The sequence below is a fragment of the Elgaria multicarinata genome, chromosome 7 (assembly GCF_023053635.1).
Source record: "Elgaria multicarinata webbii isolate HBS135686 ecotype San Diego chromosome 7, rElgMul1.1.pri, whole genome shotgun sequence".
Classification (NCBI taxonomy): Eukaryota; Metazoa; Chordata; class Lepidosauria; order Squamata; family Anguidae; genus Elgaria; species Elgaria multicarinata.
The window spans coordinates 44,936,958-44,959,888 of NC_086177.1; positions in this window are offsets into that span (position 1 = coordinate 44,936,958).

The window sequence follows — 22,931 nt, forward strand, 5'->3', positions numbered from 1 at the left end:
GCAGGGCCTTTTCTGAGTATGATTTTCGAAATCAGGGAAGAGGCAGGGGTTTGTCTTGAGGTGAGTCAGTCATATTCAGCATCAGATAAGAAACACTTCTTATCCTCCTCAATTTTCCAAATATCCATCTGACTATCAGTGAATCTGTTTCTCTGCAGATAAAAGCCCGGAGGTATGAAACGTATACAAATGTGGATTCTGCTGGCTGAGTGAGGCACTTCAAAAATCCGGACTATGAATCGAAGGTTGGTAAGCCTTGTCAAGAGATCCTGAAACAAATGTACCATTTCCAGATGAAGCCATAGCCAGTGAATTCATTTTTATTCTTTCTTGGATTTTTACTCCCACTTTTTATAAAAAGAACCAAGCTGAGCATTTCAATTTCTGGACTTCCTTTGAAATTCTTTCCACCCCTAGGATTGGCTGATTGTATCTACATCACACTGCCTACACTGGACGACTTTCCATGGAGGACAGTGGTAGAGCTGGCAGGACACTGGCGAAGAAATTAGAGAGATTGTTGCCCTGCTTATGACCGTTGCTGACACACCCAGGATCACCAAGAGCCATGTGGAAACGGACTTTTTCTCCTGGCCCACTGGCCTCCTCCATGCTCCTTTGGGTCTCCCTCTTCCTACTGGCCCACTCGTCTCATTCATGACCCCGTGGGTCTCTCTCTTCTTCTGGCCCACTGGCTTCCTCCATTCCCCTGTGGGTCTTTCTTTTTTCTCCTGGCTCAATGGCCTTCACCAGGCCCTCATGGGTCTCTCTTTTCCTCTTGCCCCACTGGCCTCCTCCTTCCTCCTGGTTCCACATCTGCACTATGGCCCTTGCTGATATGCTGATCGCCACTTCTGGGGTCGGGAAGCAATTTTCCTCCAGGGCAGATTGCCTGGAGACCCTGGAGGTTTTTTGCCTTCCTCTAGGCATCCAGCAGGGGTCACTTCATAGGCCATTTGAGGCATTAAAAACATATTAGAATTTTTTAAAATTGCAAGACTGAAATCAGTAATTAAAAATATAATCCAATTGGAAAATTAATAAGGATCATAAACTTAGAAATGGACTTTGCCACTTGGCCCTCTGGCCTCCTCTTTCCCCCCTGTGGGGCCCTCTCTTCCTCTTGGCCCTTTGGCCTCTTCCTTTCCCCCGTGGGACTCTATTTTCCTTTTGGCCCACTGGGCAATTCCTTGCTCCATGGCCCACTCTTCCTCTTGGCCCACTGGCTTCCTCCTTCCAACCGTCTCTCTTTTCCCACTGGCCCACTGGCCTCCTCCTTCCCCCCTTGGTCTCTCTCTCTTCCTCCTGGCCCACTGGCCTCCTCCTTCCCCCCCCCTTGGGCTCTCTGTCCCTCCCTCTTGGCCCACTGGCCTCCTCCTTCCTCTTGGTTCCACATCTGCACTATGGCCCCTGCTGACATGCCCAGGGTAGCACTGATTGCCACTTCTGGGGTCGGGAAGGAATTTTCCTCCGGGGCAGATTAGCCGGAGACCCTGGAGGTTTTTCGCCTTCCTCTGGGCATCCAGCAGGGGTCACTTCATAGGACAACCATTAAAGGTAGAAAATACAGGTATATTAACTAGGAAGCTAAACCATTAGCAAAACAATAACTAAACTTGCAAAAATCAATTGGAATATTTAAATTAAAAAACCAAAAATCAATAAAAACTAATAAACATTGCGTAGAAAAGAGTAATTGTCGTCTCGTTCCCCTTTTTATTCATTGTTAAGTTAATCGCACCCATGGAATTTAAACTATGAGGTTTTTCTTACAGTTCTCTGGCTCCTTATCCCTATTCCAGCCAGCCACGATTATATCCCCTTATCTTAGAATGAGCATTCTGGCACTTCCGTGTTAGATATTTGTCCATTTTTGCTGTCGCAGCACAGTCCAGTATTCATGTCCCCATGTGTGTGCAGCCAGCAAGTGAGTGTTTGCATCACCTTGTGAAGCCTGGATGCCGATCAGTTGGGGGGACTGGTTTCCCAACAGCGATGCCCGTGCAGCCCTGGAAGTGGGGCCAGGGGAAGAGAGGCTGGCAGAGCCCCTGTCTGCACGCCCAGCTTGGCACCGAGCGAAGGCTATGCAGCCTGCTCCCCTGCACCCATGTTCCCTTGCTGGATGGAGGTGAACCAATTGAGGAGTTCAGAATTCAGAACACACTGCAACATCCACATCCTAAAGCCGGAGTGTTGGAGGTCTCTCAGCCTAAGGCTTGAATTCCACGTCGGATAGGGTGACCATATTTTGGAAACCAAAAAGGGGGACAACATGGTCGCCCCCAAGGGGGCGTGTCCAGCACCAAGGGGGCGTGCCCACCCGAACATAGCCTTGGTCACATGTCTGATTTTACGGCACACATTTAAGACATAACACCTTAGTGTTAAAATCACTGAAATTAAGAACAAGTGAGAGATTCAATATATCTGAAATTAACTTCACTCACTCCTACTTTTGTAGGTTTTGCTGTACTTTGAAGCTTTTGCTATACTCTGCGTGTTACATTCTCCCCTTCCCTCAAATATCTTTTCTGACTGTATCTTCACTCATTGCAAGCTGCTGTTGTTGTTAACAGGGTTTGCTACTGCCCCCAGATCGGTTTTGAATTTGGTACGGCTAAAGCTCTACCTAAAAGCTATCATGGTGCCAACTTTCAGCTCTTTATCTTTAAAAATGACAGTTTAAAAATTAATAATTTTAAAACCTCATTTTTTAAAAAAATCCTAAAAAATCAATGGATGAACACATCTGTTTCAAATGTGGTGTGGCTAAAGCTCTACCTAAATCCTATCATGGTACAAAGTTTCATCTCTTTAACTTTAAAAATGACAATTTTGAAAATAATAATTTTAAAACCTCAATTTTAAAAAAAATCCCAAAAAATCAATGGATGAACGGATCTGTTTCAAATTTGCTGTGGCTAAAGCTCTACCTAAATCCTTTCATGGTGCAAAGTTTCATCTCTTTATCTTTAAAAATGATGATTTAAAAAATAATAATTTTAAAACCTCATTTTTTAAAAAATTCCTAAAAAATCAATGGATGAACAGATCTGTTTCAAATTTGGTGTGACTAAAGCGCTTCCTAAGAGCTACCATTGTGCCAAGTTTCATGTCTTTATCTTAAAAAATGACGGAGTTGTAAGCATTTTTGTTAATTCCTATTAGAGCTGCTCTCTGAGAGAAAATCCGGATTTTCCCTCCCCCTCCCGGATTTGCCATCAAAACCGGTCATATGGTCACCCTAGTTTTACCAGCACCGGGAACAAACCTTCCCCTCTATTTCCTTCTCTCAAAAAGGGATATCCAGCCATACTGCTTAGACTGGTGGCAGCACTGGGTACCCTGGGTTTCACCTGTTAGATTTCCCACAATGATCTAGAGTGATGCTAGGTCAGGGGCAACGTGAGAAATTAGGACTGGCCAGATCCAGCAGTCTGGCGCTGCTTAGAGTACCGAGGCAGACAGAAAATGTTTTAGGTATGTTTGGGCGTAGGGTGTGCAGTGGGGGATAGGACAGGCATCAGCAGTGAATGTTATTCTTTGGCAGAAATGTGGGATATAAATAAATAAAGCAGAGGCCAGGTGGTAACACCAGCCCAGATGACAGGTCATAGGAGAACTCTTTCAAGATTTGTAGGGTCTAAGCCAATTAGACCTATTCTGGTTGAACCAGTACCTTGAAGTTCATCTATTATGCCACAGGTCGTTTATTTTGCAAGATTTTTTAAAAATCTGCATAGTTTGTCTTCTCTGATATAGCTTGTTACTCACTGGCAGGCCGATTTCCTAGCAAAACAGAAGACTGTTAGCAACACACATTTCTTATTCATGCTTCTCTGTTGGGTACCTCTGATTTAAAAATCAATTTTTCTTCCTCTGGCATAGTTTATGGACTTTGGATTGAGCTAATTCCATTTGGGGTCTTTGGGTTAAAAAAAAACCTGGATCCCACCAGCTGAGATATGAATTAGATGAGTAGTTCTCCCAAATAGTGGGCAGTGATTTATGGCCAGTTTAGTAAGTTTCTGACCAGTGCAGACAGATAATGAAAACATGCCCCCAGGGGTGCAATAAACAGCCTGATAAAGTAAAATGTGGAAAGGATTTGTATCTTATTTCCATAAAAAGACCGATTTAACTTTTATAGCGATCAACATAATTCTATCTAACCGGCTCTATGCATTCCAATTCTCTTAACAAGGGAGTGAAGAACTCCACTAGGGCAAGCAGTTCAATATATTAGTCAAGTGGGATTTAAACTATCTGTAAAAATCATATATAAAAACATTTATATATGGAAGTATGTGCATATTTGCCATTGACTAACATGTGAAGCAACCTTAGTGTATGTATGCTACAAAAGGAAAACATAAACATACAAAAATTGTCCATAATAGAGGAGCTAGAAGGAATAAATCATTAAAACAGTTCAAAGACCTCAAGTTCTTCATCATTAGTGGAAGTCAAATCCTATACCTTTGTATTCTGTTGGGAATGAAAAAAATATGCTGGTTGGCACAACTAAAACACCCTCTGGAAAGGATGCTCTATTTAGAAAGGTCCAGAGACTGTCTCCAAATAAACTTTACAGAAGGAGGTAAGAAGTCACCATCGCATCCTGCAAGGAGAGGAAGTTCTACAGTGCTGGAAGGCAATCTTCCATCTTGTTGCCCCTGCTGCTACTGCCTGTCTCGGGAGAATCCTGACCTGTTGGACTTCTCTTCTGCATCTGCCTCCTTGCAGACTCAGGTCCAGCGAAACCACCCCCTCCCCCCCAGCTGAAAACAACTTTGGGAGCGGAAAACTCAGAGTGAACCCAATACCCCGTGGCAATACGAGCAGCAAAAAAGCTATTTTTCTCTGCTACTGTTGCATCTGCAAAGAGGCGTCCAGCGGAGTTGTTTTTGGTGGTCAGGGCGTTTTACACACTGGCCTGCAAGAAGAGAATTCAGACCTGTTAGCAGCTCACTGTGAACAATTTGCCCAGCACTTTGCAGACAAAACCACTCAGATCCACGCTGATTTGAACACCATAGTTGATTATGAGCTCATCCACACCAAGCAGGATATTCCACTATGAAAGCAGTATGAAAGTGGTATATAAAAGGCAGGAGCCACACTATTTCATTATAGTGGTGTTGAAGTGCACTGCAGGATCTACACTACTGTTTTATAGTGGTACTGAAGTGCACTGACAACTGTAGGGGCCCATGACACATCTGTACCAAGCAGGATATAACACTATGAAAGTGGTATGGAAGCAGTACATGATATGTTTCAATGGGCCCCAACAGTTGTCAGTGCACTTCAATACCGCTGTAAAGCATTAGTGTGGCTTCTGCCTTTTCTATACCGCTTTCAAACCGCTTTCATAGTGGAATATCCTGCTTGGTGTAGTTGAGCCCATAGACCCAGTGGATGTAGCTTTTTCAACAGAGGTTTTACTACTGCCTCCTTCAGCGTGTTAATTTTTGTATATATTTATGTTTTAACTGTACAGGTTTTAATTTGTAAAGCTGCCATGAGTCCCAGTATTAGGGAAAAGGTGGGATATAATAATAATAATAATAATAATAATAATAATAATAATAATAATAATAGTCACCACAAAATGCATGGAGATGCACACCTTGGATTCAAAATATTAGGCCTTCATCAAGGGAATGTGTTATAAACGAACTGTGCAATTAAAAAAATGCTGATGAATCACTGAAAGTTAACGCCTATTATCAGAACTAATTTGTTTAAAATATCTATGACATGTTTTGGATTTTTAAAGCAGCTTTATTTTGGCTTCAGGTATTGAAAATGTTCAGTGCTGTGTTTTGAAAGTTCAAAAGCTTAGAGTTTCATGTACAAGAAGAGATTTGAAGGGTGTTTTTTTTTTAAAAAAAAAATCTTGTTAATGTTCTATGCAAATATAGTTAAAATTGATTCAATATTTAAAATTGGCATTGACATGGTTTGTTTAGCTGCCTTTTGATGTTTGAATTAGGGCATGTGATGTTTTCAATTCAAACACCGATATAACTATAATGAAGTGGGTCAGAAGTGAGTAAGATAAATGCTGAACTTCAAGTAGTCCCATTGCTTCCTTGGTTGAAAATACTTCATATGAAACTTTTCATCTAATCTGGTTCATTTAATTTTTCCTTTTCTGTCACTCTGGGCTTTGCTAGACCTACCTTCGAATCCATGCAGGAGGAGGGGTGAGCCTGCGCTACAAGTAGTGCGGGCCATCGCCCCTGTCTACACATAAGATGCGATGGGCTGGACCCGTTGTGTCCGCCATTTTTTTTTAGTTTTAAAGGGCCATGTGTGCAGGAGCGCACCAACTATAAAAGTTTTTTTTTTAAAGGTTCCTCGCCCCCCTGGCTCCAATGTCCCCCTGCTCTGGCTCCAATGTCCCCCCCCCTCCCCATGGCTCCGTTTCCCCCCATCTCCTCCTGGCTCCGATTCCCCCCCATCCCCCCCGGCTCCAATTCCCCACCATCTCCCCACCCTGCCCTGACGGCCGCAGCACTCCTGCGGAGCGCTGCACACCATCCACCGCTTTTCCTGGCTACTCGTGAGTAAATGCGGCAGCTGGGAAAAGCGGCGGACTGGTCTACATGCCCACAGTCTTGGGCTCAGCCCGGGACTGCGGGAAATACCAGGCCACAAGTTGTGCCTGTTGGGTTATTGCCAGAACTTTTCTCCTTCTGGAACTCTGTTTGTGCTCAGAAAACAAACACACATCACGCAGGTCTTACACAGCAGAGCTGGTTTATTTCCTTCAGGCTTCTGTGCAGTTCAATTCAGATCAGTTCAGATCAGCACACTGAGGCATACACAGAGAGCAGTGATTAGAGAGCAGTGATCAGTTCCATTTTACACAAGTGAGAAACTATATACAGATCTACACAATTCTTATCTACATTACATACAGCTGTGATGAGGCTAACTTAGAATCTTGGCAAGGTTCCCAGAACAGCCTCTATCTCAAGGTAATTGCCCACAGATAGACTTTCTCTGTTTAACAATGAGATAGCCATACACACACAATTTTAATGACTAAGCAAGTATTTCTTTTCATATACTTAACAGTGCCGCTTACCCCGGGGCCAGGGAGGTTTGACCCCTGCCTGAGCCCGGGATCCCCTGTGCGTCATCTGGATGCACAGGGACGAGCCTGGGCCTCGCACCGGGCTAACCCCTCATCTAGCAAAGGCCTCTGTCTCTTGAGTTACTGTGTCCTGCAAAAGGGTTTGTGCAATGCAATCCTTTGCAAGTTTACTCAGAAGTCAGTCTCACAGTGTTCAATGGGGCCATAGGCGTGTGCAGCACATTTCATTAGGTGGTTCGGCCAGGGATTTTTTTTTTTAAGGTAAACATTGATTGAATATACAGTAATAAAGAACTTTTTTTTCATTCATCAAACAAACGAAATAAATGAAAACTGAAATAAACTATTTTTTTAATTATTAAGTAATCTGTACTGCACTGTTGTAATTATTTGATTGGGACTGAAGTAGAGGAGCACTAATTTTATTAGAATGTAAGCCTATGCGGCAGGGTCTTGCTATTTACTGTTTTACTCTGTACAGCACCATGTGCATTGATGGTGCTATATAAATAAATAAATAATAATAATAATAATAATAATAATAATAATAATAATACTGTACTTATTGTCTTTAAATATGGTTAAATATCCCACAGTTACCTTGCTATTCTATTTCTACAGTTCTTTTTCTCCTGTCTTTTTTTCATCCTCTCTTCATTTTCAGGCTGCATCCTATGCACATTTACCTCAGAGTAAGTTTGATTGATCTCAGTGGGGCTTACTTCTGAGTAGACGTACATAGGATTGTGCTGCAGCTCTGTTTTAAAGTGACACAAGATATACACATACCATGTTTACCAAAAGAACGGCTTGAAAAAAGGGGGTTGGACACCCTAAAATAAGCAAGGGCAGATAGGAATTGTTTTAGCAAGCATTCTGAAAAAGGTGCTGTTGAATGAAGCCTCCTTAGCCAGGAGGTCCTGGGGGGCATTGCAGTTCTCCCCCTTCCCCCTTTCTTTTCTCTTGCTGGAGTCCAGACTGGGGTGGGCGGTGGGGCAGCGATGAGAAGAGAAGGCACGTAAACATACAGCTTCTCTCTCTCTTTCTCCCAAACATTACAGTACCTGCAGGCTGATGACGAGAGGAGGGCAGCAGCTCTGAAGGGGGGAGGGCCCCAATCTGCAGCTCCAGGCAATCTTACTACTTACAGAAACAGTCCCCTCCTCAGCTCCACCACATGCTGCTTCCTGGCCCCAGCGTGGCTGCTGCCACCTTGTTCAGCCACTGTCACGAGAGGTCAGGCAGAGCAGCTGGGAGCAGGGAGCGGTGAGTGAGTAAGTGAGTGAAAGAGCGAGCGAGCGAGCGAGATGGGGGCGGGGGCAGAGGCTGCACCGGTGAAAAAAGCCTTCCGGAGGAGGAGCGGGGTGGGAAGCAGCTGAATTTGTCGCTCTTTCCTACAGCTAGCACCGCCCTGCTACCGCAACATGGCAGCGGCGGCAGATTAGGGTGTTCAGCTGAACCCTTTGAACCTGTTGTCCGCAGGCCAATGAATGAGGCTTACTTCCAGGCACATGATTGTAGCAGAACAATGCAATCCTAAACACAGCAGAACAATGCAATCCTAGTATGTGTGTACTAGGGAGTAAATCCCACTGAATTCAATGGGATTTACCTCTGAGAATACATGCATAGGATTGCACTACATATTCTGAGGATTGCAGCTCAACTCACAGCTATCCATGAATGCTAGGTCTAACATGATCTTCTTTCCACCACAATGTGAATCAGCCAGATACTGGCACTAGGGCTTGGCTTTGAAATTTCACAGGATGGATAGAGTAGGGAAGGTCGTAATTCATTTGTTAAAAGACTCTCCCAGAGTTCTTGCCCTGCTTTCTAGGTTATTGATGTAATATTAATATTAATATTAAAACTTATTGATAGGCTGGAAATCTGTCGTGCAGGTGTACTCTAAAATTATCACAAACAGGCAGTCCTCTAAGAGGTTTGATTGGTGTTCATAGTTTTTTTCTTTTGCAAATTCCACCATTTCTGTGAAGTGTTAAGTTCAAAGTGTGTTCGGTCATGCTTAAAGTGAAGCCAGACTAGCAGGTGTGTATAATAAAGTAGCCAACATTCTCTGTGGCTTAGCATTTAATAGTTTGATTTCAGTGTCTCTAGGTAGTAACCTCTCCATTCATGCTAAATTCCCCACCTCTTCCTCTTCAACAAACCAAATAATAATAATAATAATAATAATAATAATAATAATAATAATAATAATAATAATAATTTTTTACCTGCTTCTCCCTCTGTACCGAGGCAGGAAACAACACTGAATACAAAAATATAAAATACATAACACTGATTAAAAACAAAAAACCAATACATCAGGTGAGACATTTTTATATATAATTATGTTGTGCCAATCCCACGTAATTAAAGACACTTGTTATGTTTCACTGGAATTAAGGGAGTCTGAATGTGCTTAGATTTGGGAGCGAGTAGGGGCAGGGACTAGACTTGCTATTATAGATACTATGGAAGGGAAGTGCCTAGGCCTCTCTTCAGTGGTGGCTCTAGGTTTTGAGAGCAAGACACCATCAGTGGGCTCCGTTCCACAGTGAGTCTATTTTCTCACCACCATTGTCACTAGCAATTGCTCCTCATCCCTTTTCTCATCATTGCTGCCATTTTTTTTATTTATTACATTTCTATACTGCCCAATAGCTGAAGAGCACAACTTAGGGGCCAGGTGAACCTCTCTAGGAAGCTCATTCCCCAACTGGGGTGCCTCAACAGAAAAGGCCCTTTCCCTGTTAGCCACTTGCTTCACTTCTTTCAGCAGGGCCTCCTGGAGAAGGACCATTGAAGATGACCTCAGGGTCTGGGCAGGCACATATGGGAGGAGATGATCCTTCAGATAACCTGGCCCCAATCTGTTTGAATGCTAATACCAGCACTTTGAATTGGGCCCAGAAAGGGAGCCATTTGCTTGCTTGACAGGCAGGGAGCCGGTGAGCATCTATTGCTTCTCCTCACCACCACCACTTTGCTGAAGTGAGAGGCATGTGAAGAAGCAGGTGGCAATGGTGAAGAGGAGGGGCAATTCCTGGGGGCTCTTCTCAGTAGGCTTCTCTTCTCAGTATGGGACCTCAGCACTGCTCAGCCATGCCTACCCTTGATGCCGACCCTGCCTCTCTTTTTCTTAGTTTGCAAGGTTAGGGTGACCTTCATAATTTCACGACAAGCCGCCAGCATGATCCATTGATCTTCCCATAGTGGTTTTATTTTCAAAACAGCTCCCTGCTGACTATGAATTCCCAGATTAGTTCCTGCAAGGTAGTTTACGGTTCTTATTAAATGGGACTGTTCATCATTGGACAGCTTTGCAATTGTGTGTTCCCCTTTGGGAAAGAGTTGGCACTCTTGGCTCCGAAAGAAAGGGAATGGCCTGTTCTGTGTATAACTTTGGCAGTCTATCAGGCGTTGTCTGATTTACTTAGCTTGTTAACTTCTTTTGCTGCAGGCCAGTCCCAGAGATGCTGTGTGATTCTGAGGTGGCGGTTAGGGAGTAACTTCTATTTACACACAACAAATGATCCATTGGGTGTATAAATCATGCACCACATCTGGGTTTTCATAAATGCCTCTTAGAGATTTGGATAAATACCTCTGTTCTTGAGTTGCATGAAGGTACACTGTGCACATATTGTCCAAAATTTTCTGTAAGTTACAAAGTAGCATGATTAGTGTTTAATGTATGTAAAATATGCTTTTTATTTAGAAGTAGGGTTCTGAGATAAAGGGCTCTTTAATAATACAAAGTATATAATGTGATGATTCCAAAGCCAGGAATGACTACAAAGTCAATAAAAAAAGGAAAACAAATATATTTCTTTCTGGGATTATATAGATCATGGTTTAAGTGTTTTCTGTTAACATGAAATTATCATATCTTGTGGTCTTTAGTTTAAGTATGGATTGTTTCTAATGAAAACATGCCCTTATTACTCTTAGGGCTAATGTATTCTCTCTCTCTCTCTCTCTCTCTCTCTCACACACACACACACACGTGTATTGTGTGTGTGTGTATGTTTGCATATAGTCTGCTGTGACTAATTTTTGTTGCACTTTATGGAAAAAAAATTATTGTCCATGCTGACTTGGATGCTATAGTGATACAGATCCAGTGGATGTAACATTGTCCCTGCTTGTCCAGTTACAATGGATACTTTTCAGTTTTGACAACCTAGGCAGGATCTACACTACTGCTTATAATGCTTTCTAATGGTTATGACAACTGTTCAGGCCCAGGACACATTACATATACTATTTTCAATCTGTTTTTAAAGTGTCCTAACCTGCTTGGTGTAGACCAGCCCCTGAGCGTATGGACAGGATCCTTGGAGAAATGAGGCCTTGGAGAAGCTGACATGATGTGAAATGTGGAGTTTTAAAACCTAAAATCAGTAAATTTAGTTTGGAATGTATTTACACCATATAGCTATATGTCTTGTGTTTTTTTTAAACAGTTAAGCTGCCAGTTAAGGTAATGACCAGATTACATTAATTGAACACATTAGTTGCAGGCGTTATCAGCAGGGTTGGTCATTTGGTCCCTCCCAAATCTGGGGTTCTAGATCAACATGACATTTCCAGAAGAACTGCACTGAGGATATGTGCAGTCGCAGGGTGAGATCCACGACACCATTCCTGCATGTAAGGGGTTTCCACCAATGCACAGAAGAGCCCCAAGATTTTGTTCCGATGGCAACCTCTTGTGTCTTTGACTATATGCTACTGGACAGCGGAACAAATTACTGTACCAAGTTGTTCCTGTTTTGTAGCATGAAAAGGTAAAAGATGACAGATCGCGTCAATAAAAGCACAAACCCCTTGGAAATAAAATGTTTTATTACAGCCCCAATGTTCGCCTTTGCCTGACTTGAATTTGACATGGATTTCATAATGTAATACAGATTTAAGAGTGTGTATTACCTGGGCTCTTGTCATTTTCACATAGTAAATCTGAAAGTTGCCAGAAATGTCAGCGTGCAAGATGGAATGAAAGTACATTTTTGGTGTAATAATATTACTTGTGTACTTGCACATCATGAACTGGACACCAGATTGGCCAACATGGAGCACTTCTTGTGATACGGGCAAATAATTACAAATAGGAGAGATGAAGTTTGGTTGATTGGCAAGTGTCTAAGTTCAAGTCATCCAGCCACATGCCACTCCATCAGTGCAATTCTTCAGAAGTAAGTCCTATTGAGTTCCTCGGATATCCCGATTCTTCCGAAATATTGCAGGATTTCCTAAAGTGTGCAGCTGAAGTTGCACTACAAAGCCCCCACTAGAGAGTGTTGTCCTATTCAAGTATATGAGCACCCGGAAGAGGGGAAGTTTCCAATTACAGACCACGTGGTCAGCAATTCGAACCATGTGGCTTCCCCTCTCTGCTCATGTAATGCAGCCCATTACAATTGCAGAACAGGAGCAGGAAGCAAAAAGCCCCAGTAAGGAAATGTGATATACCCTTAATGTAGAGACGGCCAATCCTGAAACACGAATAAATGCACTGTATTTACCCTTACATTAGTTGCTTCAGGAAGGGGTGAGGAATCTGTGGCCTTCCAGATATTGTTGGCTTCCACCTCCCGTCAGTCCTAGCCAGCATGACCAATAGTCAGGGGCTACGATATATGTGGTCCAACATCTGGAAGGGCACAGACACCCCCCATGTGGCTTTAGGGCAATGTAACTGTTTTTGAAGAATAGAGTAATTTACTTAAATAATTTAGTACAAGCACACCGACCAGTGCTTTGGTTCAGTGCTTTGACCAGTTATAATATTCAGAGGGGTTGATCCAGAGTTCCTGTGAGCAGAATTCTGCAGATGGGGTGCTCTGGCTGGGGGAAGGGAAGAAGGCAGTTTTTGCCAGATGCTCATCCTCATCCCTGAAAAGCTGTTCTGGAAGGACACTGTGAGAGGTGGCAGAGGTTGGGGGCCAGGGAAATCAGCAAAAATGCCCTCTCCCTCCCTTCTTCCAGCATAATACAATACTGGAGCCCTTCTGTTTGTGGAAGCAGGGATGGCCTTCCCACAAGGTGGGGTGAATCCCTCTGCCTCGGATAACAGAGTGGGAAGAGTGGTGAATTGTGCATTCCCCCTGCCCACGCCTCACCTCTGGAGACCTCACCGGCTACCCTCCCACCATAACATTTACCATAGCAGAAGAGCAGGGCCAGCAGAGCTCTGCAGAGCAGCCATCTACTTTCTGGTTTCTCTAAGGCAATGCTCAAGGCGAAACAGAGGACAGGCTGCTGCTCTCAGCTACCCAACCTCTGGTTTGTGTTGAGAATCCTCTCAGAGCTAACCTGAGGGTGGATGGGTTTTCTCCTGGAACACCCTTCCCACTATGTCTCACTCTGAGGAAGGATCCTCTCAGAGCCAGACATTTGGGCCTGTCCAGGGCTCTGGAAAGCTATGCTGCAACTTTCGTTCGTGACTCCCCAGAGGGCAGGCAGTGGCAATGGAGTGGCGATGGCAATGGAGTGTGCTGGTGACAGCAAGGGTGGGCAGGAGAGCTTGCACTGGCGCTGAGGTACTCTGGAAGCTCCATCCCACCAATTGACGAAGGGTATGCAAAGGACTCATATGACGCTGACCTTATATGGCAAATTACATTCAAAGCACTCGCATGATGGCGACCATGTCCTGCTGTGATTGCGGGTCTTCCCTCCCTCTTGGCGAAGTTATTTTGGTCCACATAAAGTGCGAATCTTCTTGTTCTCCAAGCAGCCACTGGGGGTATGGAAGGATGACAAGGAGCAGAGCCACCCCCAACCAAGTGCCATGGAGCCCTTCTTTCCTCAGCCCGGAACAGACCCAGCCCTCCTGGGGCTTGCACTGGAGTGGGAAGACAAGCCACCCAGCCGCCTCCCTTGGCAGCCTCCACGCATGCGCCATGGAGCCAAGCTGGCCCAGACTGTGGCGCTCACTGGAGCAGGGCAGGGCAGAGGCACAGAGGTGGACTAAGGCTGGTGTGATGGAGCTCGCAACAACAACAGCTTTCATACGCTATGGAGATGAAGTGCAATAATTTGAGGGAACACGGGTAGGTGTTATGAAGCGCTCTAACTAATTGAGAGTTTTAAAGTACTCTGGATGTGTAGATTTCATGTAATCAACATATATTGCAGGATACAGTAAGTAAGCTGGTGAATGATGTAAATGATCAGCAAAACCTTCCAAGTGTGCTTTGTTTCAGCTTCATACATGGTTTAGTTAATTATTTACTAAGAGCATTTGCTGTGTTGATTTTGACCAAGGATGAAAATTACTGCAGAGTCAATAGGTGCTGAAGAATTTCTGGTGGTCTGCTTTTGCTCTGCAGGCCTAAAGCATCTCATATCAGTGGCAGTACCACCCATCATCATTATTTTTTGCAGTGTAGTTGATCAGCTGTCAGCTGGATTGTGGGGAACAGTTTGTGTTTCCCTTCTGCTCTTAGCAATGGGGAAATAGCAATCTTAATCAGGATCACATGGTGGAGTGGGGGGAGATTAAAAACTCTCCCTCCTGGGATCTGACCTGTAGGGATTTCTGGGGTGCGGGTGGAAAAGGCTTCATCTCTCCCACCCCCCTGCAGACAAGTGTGCGTGTGTCTGTGTGCACACATGAAAGTGCATTTGTGTCCTCGCCTCACCCACCCATAGAGCTTTCAAAGTGTTCTGCAGCAGTGTCAGTGTGGCTCTTCACCCCCAAAAGGCTGCCCACTCCTGGTCTACACAGACTGGTAGCAGCTGTCTGAAACCTCAGGAAGGAACCTTTCAAAATCCCAGCTGGGAAGGTTATTGGCTGAACCCCAGAGCTTTTTGCCTGAAAAACGTGTGCTCTGCTACTGAGCTTCCCCCATCTTAACTTGGACCAAACTTCTGGCTATTCGTTCTGTCTGCTTCAGGGACTGGGAATGTAAAAACCCATTACTTGCCAGCAGCAATGAAGCTTTCTCTTCCTACCCTGAATCCAGCACGATTGCTTGTGGAGCACTGAAACATGGTTACAGCTGGGATGGGATGGCAGCAATGTCTAGCAGCTGGCAGGAAATCATGCCCTATAGACCTAGTGTCCACTGCCCTGGCTAAATGTTCTACATCCACTCCACTTTAGGCTGCAATTCATATTTTACACATCATACTATTGTCAGCCTTTCCTTTCCCCCAAATGTGATATTTTCCTGAAATGGAGTCTGCAACTTCTGCTAAGTGATCCACCCTTGTGCAATCAGATGCCGCTCAACTCAAAAAAGTTGCCCGTGAAGTAGTAAAGCAGTGTCCCCTTTGATTGATGGGCAGTTAGGACCATCTGGGTCTGTGGCATAAGGGAAATAAAATATTTTGCAACTGGCTGAAGTTACTTTTGGATACAGATTTATGGCTTCATGCTATGCAACTTTATGGCTTTTTATTCCCTTCCACAATTCATGTTTGACTCTTGTGATATGCTTCAGGAACTCTCCAGCCCATATGTATGTTTTTCATGTGTCCTCCTAAGCCTTCTTGCCTGGTTGGATTAATTTAAACAAAGATGACTTAAAAATAAATCACCAAGAAAAAAAAAGACTAATTTAAATCATTGGGCTTCTTAGATGAAGGGCAAATTGTGTTTCCTTACTTGGGCATTGCTTCCGTCTTCTCTTGTGCAATTGCATTGGGGCTGCATTACATGGCTGGAGAGGGGCAACCATGTGGTCTATAATGGAAAACTTCCCCTCCTCTCATTGCTGATAGCCCTGAATGGGAAAGCGCCCTCGAGTGGGTAATTTGTAGTGCAACTTCCCCTGTATGTGGTAGGAAATCCCAAGATATTTCAGCAGAATTGGGATATCACAGGTTTTTTTTGGTTTTTTAAAAACAGAATTACTGGGGGAAGGCGCGGGGGATGCGCAAGTAGTTGCTGATGTTGTCAAAAGGATCCGTGAACTTCCGTGAGTCATGAACATGCCTTATTTTGCTTGTGTGAAGAAGCCCATTGATCCAGATCCATTTTCCCATTGTGATATGTCCTGAACAAATAGACATATCAATTGGTTGCTGTCACTGATTAGGTGATCTTGAGGCAGTCTCATGCACACAGTCTAACCTATCTCACAAGGATATTATGAGGATTAAAGTGGAATAATCCCATGAACACTACCCAGAGTTCCTGGAAAATGAATGAGATATATCAATGAGTAATCTATCCAATCTCTATCTAAAATTATTTCAAGGCTGCCTTTAAGGGTGGAACCCTCTTCAAGCCAAGATAAAAACCACACCAAGTGGATGTATTTAAAATCCATAAATCATGTTTCTGTAAAATCCATACAAACCCATTAAAATAAATACAAGCAAAACTTAGCATTAAATAATAAAATGAAGTCTGATCTCTACCCTCATATCATACTTCCCCCCCCCCCCCAGAAAACCTGCCCTCAAAATGGGTTTGGTTTGACATGAACAATGTAGTCGACAACTGCCATCCTTTGTTCACTCACATTTTATGGAAAATCCAATAAATTAATTTCATTATTAAATAATTGCATTCCAGTGGTTTTCTGTGTTTTCCTTCTTCTCCCTTTTTTCTCTCAGATTTGCTGATTTGTGATTTTCCCACTTTAAAATGCAACTGCAGCGTCTGTTTGGTGTGCCAAAATGCTGCTAAAACTTTTCAAGGCTACTGTGCCTTGAATTAAAAGCTCACCCCCTGCCATGCAAATTCTGCTTCTTTTATTGCTTCTCCTTGAGAGTGATGGGAGGCTAACTGATAATACAGCTACTAGATGGTAGAGTTGCAGGAGCAAAGACTCTTAAGACAGATATATGCGAAGAGTATCTTGGCTACCATCCACAGAATACTTAGCTCTGCCTGGTCAGTGACAGCTTGGATTTCTAAAAAAAGAAAGAAAAAAAGTATTTCATATTGCATGGAAAACCACTTTTGAAAACTTTGGAGAAATTCCAATGCACTTTGTACACAGTTGTGTTGTTCCAAAGAAAAAGCTGCAAATACTGCTGGCTGTGTCTGTAGTAGCTCTCCGGTGCTTATCTCTTACGATTCTCTATTGTGGTACTTTATTTGTGGTCCATATGCTTTTGCGCATTTTGCCTTGAATTCCATTCTTCTTGATCGTGTTAAAGTGTGACAAAACCCAGGAACTGACTTAGATTGACTGACAAATGGTAGATAGGAACAAGTATTTAAGTGATTGAGCAAATTGGTGTAGATTATTTAGTTTTAATCATGATTTGCTATTTTTAGTATATATGGATGTTTCCTACAAGAGGTCAACTTCTTCAAATAAGAGACTGATAGCAAGCACTCATTGCCTTTATTCAGACATTTCAGATGATCTCCAGACCTTTATACTGTGGTGATTCTATCTTACACTGCCTCACAGGGCATTCCTAGGTATATTTGCGCAGAAGTAAGTTGTGCTATATTTAGCAGGTCATACTACCAGATAAGTGTGTACATGATAGCAGCCTCAGTTCCCTAATGTGTGCTCAGAGCAGCAGTAAAATTTTAGCTTGTTAATATATAATTTCTGCTCCATTCATTGAGATGCTGAATTGGCATTTGGGGATGATATTTACAGGGACACGGTAGTGTCCCTGTAGTTAAGAGTGAACCATATATTATGCAGTAATGGTGGTCATTCTAATGTTCATAAGATCAAAAATGTTTCACCAATCTTGCTGAAATTTACAGGGGCCAGAAAGAAATGTTGGTTTTACATACCCTGAAAGTTTCAAGACGTTTGGTGAAAGATTGAATGAAGGAGGGTAATTTAAAGTAGGAAAAACCCCTCTCTGAATCAAAATGGTTCTGATAATATAGGGTGGTGATTTGTTTATACATGAAATTTGGACTATTGAGCCCCTTACCCATTAATCCTGTGGTGGGGTCTTGTTCCTCTTTCCTTCTAGTTGGTGGAATGGCTTTTTCTTTTTTAAAAATCCCCTTCAGTTGATTTTGAATGAATATGTATTAGCGTTGATCAGCAAAATATGAAGACCAGTGAGCAAAGCTATGTCTGGTGAAAACACCTTAAGATTACCTGTGTGTTGGCATAGCAATCTGGAGCCCATGACTTGTAACAAATATAGGTTTCTCTGATTGTGTAAATAAGTGAGATAACAAACCTTACCTTGCTCATTGTTTGAGTATGAGCTATTGGAGAGGGGGATGGTAGAGCTTTGTTCCAAACACAAACCCTGGGAAATCGCTCTGCCCCTCCGACATAAAAGAATAAATGTTTTCCAGGGAAGCTGAGTAGCTCGGCTTTCTTTTGAATGCGTTCGCCATTCAGTCCTATTGTGTTTGAGCAAAAACCAATGTTATCATCTCTGACTGAAGCCTGTAGGCTCACCACTGTGTCTGTATGTGTGTTGATGGGATGAAGGGGAAGAGTAAACAATGAACTGCAGTCAGAAAATCCACCTTCAGTCTTGTTTGCTACCATATTACCCGGTAATAAGCTATGCTGGCATTACAGCTTCTGATGGCTTCCAGTGCCTGATTCTCCACACAACTAAGGATGGTGCTGAAGAAGTTAGTATTGATTTTTCTCTCTGGCCCAGGAGCATCATCGAGTGATTATGGTGTCTTTATTTCTTTAAACTTGCAGCCAGCATGCTAAAGCTAGAACATGAAACCTTCCCTCTCTGCACTGTGTCCTGTCTGAAAGCCTCACTAGGTGGCATCTGAACATGCCTGCTTCGAACTGGATTAGAATGATTCTACACAGCCTGAGAGGGATGCTCCATGCCTGTGATGCTGCCCTGTGTGGCGACAGTTGGCCATTTGCATCTCTTGGCTTCAGGGCCAAGTGGGGACTAGTACCTGAATCTTCCTAGTCCCAGTCCAACACTCTAACCGTTACACCACACTGCTGCTTCAGCAGATGATGTCACTGCTCCTGCTCTGAAATGGTTCCAGCGCTACACTCCACTATGTCTCCCCTCCCCTCCACCACTGCTTAATTTTGTTGATTTGGTACATAAACCAAGATCAAAGTGGGAAAAATCAAGATGTCATAGTAACAGCAGCCCTATTTTTTGTTTACAACATAATAACCTTGTTCAGATGACATGCAAATCCATGGTGGTTAAGCATTTTGAGCTAAATATTATGGCTTAGCGTGATGTGCAAACCATTCCTAACCTTGGTGGCTACATAACCACGGTTTAAACACGCTTACTAACCATTTGCTGCAAAAAGGTTAGCGGCCTAACCATGGCTTATTATTTATTTATTTATTTATCACCATCAATGTACATGGTGCTGTACATAGTAAAAGAATAAAACAGCTTAGTGTGTTGTCTGAACAGGCCCACTGTCAACCTCTTACCTGGGCCATCTGTATAGCTTAAAAAGTGGAAATGCCAGAGTGGTAAACAACAATATTATTGCTCTTTTAATTGCATTGTGTTGTGTGGGAGGAAGTGACCACAGAGGAGAAGCTGTAGTTCAGGGGCTGTAGCTCAATGATAAAGGAAGGGCCATAGCTCAAGTGGTAGAATACATACTCTACATGCAGAAGGTCCCAAGTTCATTTCTCAGGATCACCAGCAAGGGCAGGAAAAACTGCTGGCTGAAAACCTAGAAGCTGCTGCAAATTGGTGTTGACAATACTGGATTAGATGGACCAATGGGATGAGTATAATGCAGCTTCCTAGTAGGGTTGTGAAGGGACCCCTCCCAACCCACTTAGAGGTTGATTCAGAGCTCCTGAATTGGCCCCGGTTTGCTTTCACCCACTTTAGGCCTGGTCTGACATCTGAAGCAGCTCCAATGTTGTGATCTCGCCAGGTGTGAGACCGATCATCAGTCCATCAGACTTCCCCCGCCCCACTTGCCCCCTGCCTGCTGAGCTGTTTGATCGGCCAGAACTTACCTGACCTGTCTGCTCGTGCCTGACAGTTGCCCATTCTGTATGAGAGCCACCATTTTTAAGCAAAATGGGGGCTTTATACTGTCAGCAATCTAATGTTATGCACAACGGCAATCCTAAAGGGCCCAATCCAGATTCGGATCAATTGGTTTGAATTGGCCTGTTTTGGTTTGGGATTCAGATCCCGAACCGAAGTAGATTGACATTGAATCACCACCTACAATTGGACTACCGCCCAGAGAGCTTCGACTATTGGGCGGTATAGAAATGCAATAAATAAATAAATAAATGGGTAGATAGCTAGTGACTAGTTAGAGGACTGGTGTTTTAACTGCTATTGGTAGCTGCTGATCAAGTGGAAACTGTAGTCATTACTCAGAGGAATTTTTGCTTTTCTCAAGCAATAAATAAAATCCACATTGTCCATCTGCAACTCTCAACTTGGATGTTGTGATCCTAATTATTATTTATTATTTATTTATTTATCATATTTATACCCCGCTCCTCAGCCAAAAAAGGCTCTCGGAGCGGCTTACACTTAGCAAAAAAGACAGTCCCTGCCCTCAGGCTTACAGTCTAATAAAGACATGACACACAAGGAAAAGGAGTTCAGGAGGGAAGAGGTAAATTATTAATTATTCCTCTGAAATCTAATCAATACCATGCCCATTATCTTAGGATGGATTTAGTACTGGTAGCCACACATAGCACCTATAACTGATTAAGGCTTGGGCAACTTTGAAGTGTTGGGGGAATGTATTGGATCTTCCAGAATTTTCCAGAGGCTGCACCTCTTCCCTGCCACAGCTACAGTGGGAACTGGCCTTGTCACAACTCCACAGTTTCCCAGTGATTCTGTAGGGAAACAAGGCACACAGTGATCATGTACCTTGGATAGTGTCATACCAGGTCATTGCACTATTGCAAATTATGTTGTCCTAGCAAAAATGACATCTAGCACAACGCCAATAGCGTTAGCTGGCACAACATATTTTCTGGCGAATCCTACTGCACAAGCTAAGGCTATTAGTGTTGCGCTAGAGGTCTTTCATGCTAGTCCAACATAAATTGCATTAATGGAATGACACCATTGGATACTGTCCCTTGTTTAACCAAAAGAATTGTGCCCGCCTCCCCTGCCAGCCAAACAGCTATTTGGTGGCCTGGGGGCGGGCGGCTAGCGCAGTTCTACAGAGAAACAGGGTGTGTGACCTTCATGTGCCTTGTTTCTCTGCAGAGCCACAGTTTCTGCTGAGAAACAGGATGCGCAAGGGGCTCATGCCTTGTTTCCCCAGCAGAAGTGTATTTCTCCCAGCCCACCAACCAAATGCTATCCAACAATAAGGCAGTGGTATGGGCTGTGCTGCCGAGGCCCAGTTGGGGCCTGCAAAACTAGCCTGCAGGCCATGTGTTGTCCACCCTGCTTTAGGGACATAGCCATTAGTAGACTCTGACTACACAGTTAAGCTTAGTATCACCATCCCTCCGCAGTTGCTTGCCAGTCTGGTGCAGGGACTAAATCTGGGTCTATCTATATATCAGGGATGTTGAACCTCTTTCACCCTTAGGGCCGAATTCCATTTCAGAGAAGTTCTGGGGTGGGAGTGGGGGCACATGCCACTGGTGGGCGGGGCTGAAGGCAAAAGGGGCGGGGCTGAAAATGTCCAAAACACCAACATCTTTTAGCTTAAAACTCTTGCTGCTAGTAACTAAGCTGCTATAGGAGAGGCATTTCAGCCATTTTGAAATAGGGAAAAACTGCACAAAAGCTAGGAAACCACAGAACCATCAGTGTTCAGAGAAAAGGCAGGGGCAGGGGGAGGAGCGGGGCTATCTGGGCATCCTTGGCAGGTTCTGCATTCCTGGTCTATATAGTCGGAGGCTAAAGAAGACTTGGTACCACTCCATGGAGTTATGTGCCCTGCTTTGAAAGCTTTGAAGCAGCTCCTGCATAGCATCTAAAGACACCCTAACATATGAGTTCATAATTTTCTGGCTGCACTAAGCATATGTCGTATTACTGATGAGCACTGTCTAGTTAAAGCTCTCCCAGTTCTCGCTTTGTGTAAGTCAACTCTTTTACCACCCTCCCCCCAAATCCACAGCTCCTTAGATCAATAAAGCAGGCATCTCTCTCTCTTTCTCTCTATCACTCTCTGCATTGCATAAAATGGATTAAAACGTTGTGAGATTATGCATGAATGTGTAGAGAGGAGTGGGATGGAATATTATATTTTGATAAGCATTCTTTTAGATGTGTCTCTGTTATGGAGCTATTGCTGCATATTTTAAATCTGCTTTTTAGGACTTTAAAACATCAATTTCTCTTGCTTTTAACACTGGCTTAAAAATAAATAAAATTAATAATAATGGGATTGGCTTATTTATTTATTTCATTTTTATACCGCCCAATAGCTGAAGCTCTCTGGGCAGTTCATAAAAATCAAAACCATGAAAAGCATAATAAAACAACCAACAGTCTAAAAACACAATGACAAAATACAATATAAACTTGGCTCCAGAGATGCAGGAGGGGTACTCTGCTCATGCACTTGGGCTTTCTGGACCTCCTCCTCGACATCTTTCAAAGACCACTCTTGGATTGGAAGAAAATCTGGAATGGTGTGGCAACTGGTGTGAGGAGCTGCAGTAGATGAGGGGACTCTGTGGCAAGGTGGGATACACCTTGCGAGAGCAGAAATATATTCTGCCCATGCAAAAGGCCCTTGGGATCCAAGCCAATGATTTTAATTTCTATCTCTGTTTATCAGCAGTGGTGTAGTGGAGTCTGGGTTCACAGGAATGCAGTACCAGCACTTTTTTTTATTAGCAGGGACGCTGATGTCATCTCCTGCCCCCTTCTGAATTCCCTGTTTCCTCTAAGCTTAGCTACAATTCTCACAGAAACAGGGAGAAATGAATTTCCCCAACTATGA